This window comes from Cryptomeria japonica, chromosome 9 (genome assembly GCF_030272615.1).
Source record: "Cryptomeria japonica chromosome 9, Sugi_1.0, whole genome shotgun sequence".
Classification (NCBI taxonomy): domain Eukaryota; kingdom Viridiplantae; phylum Streptophyta; class Pinopsida; order Cupressales; family Cupressaceae; genus Cryptomeria; species Cryptomeria japonica.
The window spans coordinates 140,623,511-140,626,656 of NC_081413.1; positions in this window are offsets into that span (position 1 = coordinate 140,623,511).

The following is a 3,146-nucleotide window of genomic DNA, read 5'->3' on the forward strand; positions in this document are numbered from 1 at the left end:
AACTAAAAGAAAAACATCCCCAAATGCCTAATTATAGTTTCGGTTAAGCACACTATCTACACAACAACTCCTCTACTCTTCCACACTTTTGAATGATAAATTCACTTGTTCATACATACAATATACTCTCATATCATAAACACATCCACAGACACTCACAAACACACAACTAACATGATTACATTGCCTATTTATACAATTCATCAACCTTACCCTTAAGGTTTGCTCAACACATAAGACCTAAATACAAAATTACATCACACGATACATAAATTTATAATGAGACCAATACAATGTCGATAAGGACATAGAATGGACCCAAATAAAATCCTCAAACATGATACACCATCAAATAATTCACCAAGATCATCTGCAACATGCTACACCACTAAATATGTCACATAACATGAATAATACCACCAAACCAATAAAATTTTCATTAATGCATACCATGATCAATGTGGACCACCAAAATGCATAGCACATGATAAGAGAATATCAACAAGCAATATGAATTCCACCATAATCATGACCACAATAGCTCGGATAATAAGATTCATCATTAGTACATCACTAGAGCTCAAGAACACTAACTGGCAAACTGAAAGATATGCTTGCAAAGTTCCAAATCATGAGCCATCCAATCAAAGGACACACATGAATGTCCCAAACAATTTCCCAAATCCGCAACTCAAGATATGATCATTTCGAAGTAATATAGATCAAATACTACAACTCTGCAACACAAAATACTGAAAAACTACTCCACATATTGGACCTCATAACTCGACCGGATCACCTCATAGCATCATAAAAATCATACAGAATCAACTAGAGATAAGCATCTCAAAACCCAATAAACCGCATCAGCACATCTGCAATAGATCACCAAAACCAACTCTCTGCAATACACCAATTCGCTGCAACATAGTAATATGTTGACATCAATGACAATGACATATCCCAACAACTATAATATCCAACACCTTTCGATAATTGATTTCTAATCAGAATGCAACTTTGACTCATTGCCATAGTCAATATTGTAGTAATCGACTGTCATTTTGTTTGTGCTTTTCTTAATATTATTTCTTGCTCACTCACCAGGCATAACCATACCATTTATTATTGATAATCAATTGGATTTGTAATCGATCATTAAAATTGGTGTGCCTTATCTACTTGCACTATATGTTTAACAGTGTCATATATATGTATATACGGTGGCTCTCTTTCAGTTTTAGATACACAAACACATACATATGATATGTGGTAATTGCCTAAATAGAAGCTCTTATGCAGTTATATTTATAATCATATAATTGTATACACACACACACACACATCATTCATATACAAGGATAGTCATTATTTGATTAATTGAATTATGATATTTCTATGTTTTGAAAGACAACAATCTAGTATAATGTGCGTAATCATGAACTAAAGTGGGTTGTAATATGTTTTCATTCTGGGATATTAAAAATAATATTGAATAAATATTAATTGGTTGAAGTAAAAGTTAAGGCCTTCTATATTATTGAGTTGTGTTTGGTCCTTATGTGTTTGTCTTAATGTGATCGTGTTTTTTCTATTAAATTTGAATTGTCATTAGTTGGGAAACATTGGGATCGTTGCGATAATGTATTTTGACTCTAGAGGCTTAGGGGATGTTTTGGATCTTTTATTGTGTTGGACATTCTTTGTTTCCTGTCTTTTATGCTAGATGGTCTTTCCTAGCTTGCAATTATTACCCTCAATTGTTATCTTGTTCTAGCAAGTGAGTTAAGCTTTTCTATGGTCGAGGCCTTTCCATCTTGATTTTTTGGAGTATCTTAGGTCTTGTGTTGTATTTTTGGATTCCTAAGTGCAAATCAAGGGAGAGTGGCTCTCATTGGGGGTCAGGACCCAAACTGGTCCGTGTTAATTCTATGAGGATCCGGTTAATAATGAGAGGGCGGATGAATCAGTATTAACACCATTTTGAAACTTTAAACCCAAATAAAACTTACAACAAATCCAACTTCATTTACCGCATATGCCAATTCATTAAACAGTACCAGTTGTCGTATGTTGAAATTCATTATGTGTAAATCAAATAGGAATGAAAGGGAGAAATCACAAATCCCTATCCTAATTGGAATTCAAATAAACAATCAATGAAATAATGATAAATAAGAAACATGAATATAAGATATATCAATCAATTCCCCCTATTCCAAGACTGCATATGGCTTCCATTATTCTTCTCTTCTTTGTGGTATGGTGGCTCTCAGATATCACACTGACAACCTGCAAATGACATAAAGATTCAAAGTTTGTGATTCCAAGGAATTGTGAAGGATTGAATGCTCAATTTATAGATAATTGGATCAGATTTGATTGAAAGGTGGAATAGATTGATCAAGAGGTGGAACTCGGGTGAGATAACATGTTGATTGATAGTTGAACTGTTGATTTAGAGGTGAAATGGAATAGATTGAATAGATTAAATGAGTCCACCAATTGAGAAAAAGCTGATTGAAAGATGAAAAAGGATGATTGGAGGAAATAAAGAGGAGGGGATAGTTAACTGATTGAAAGCTGGTTGAGAGCTTTATTTAGAAAAGGCTAACTAAAAGATAGAAATAGGAATTGAAGAGATAATTGAATTAATTGATTAATTTAGTGTAGTACCCCTACTTGTTTGAACTTGTTAGACTCATATTTTATTATTGTTTACTTTCAATGGATACATTACCATGATATGTTATTCAGATTTGTATGACATTATGCTTTATCTAGAGATGAGATGTATAATTTGTTTGCAGTATTTCAGTACTTGTGATGTATGGCATTTTATGGATTATTGCTATGTACTAACATTTTACTTTATTTATGCAATGTGGAATTATATGTTGTGTGTTTGCGAGTGCATTGGATGCAAGGGGATGATTTTCCTTCACTCATTTCGGTGAGACAGGGAACATCATGATTCTCCTTCATCAGTGTGTATGCTGTGTTTTCTATATTGTATATATATGCATGTGTGGTTCGGTGATGCAGGATATTGCAGGTACAAGTACCGAGTAGGTACGGGGTATCATCTCCAACTGGCTTCATAGGTCTGAGCATGCCTTATATTTTCCAATAGAAGTGGAGGAGAT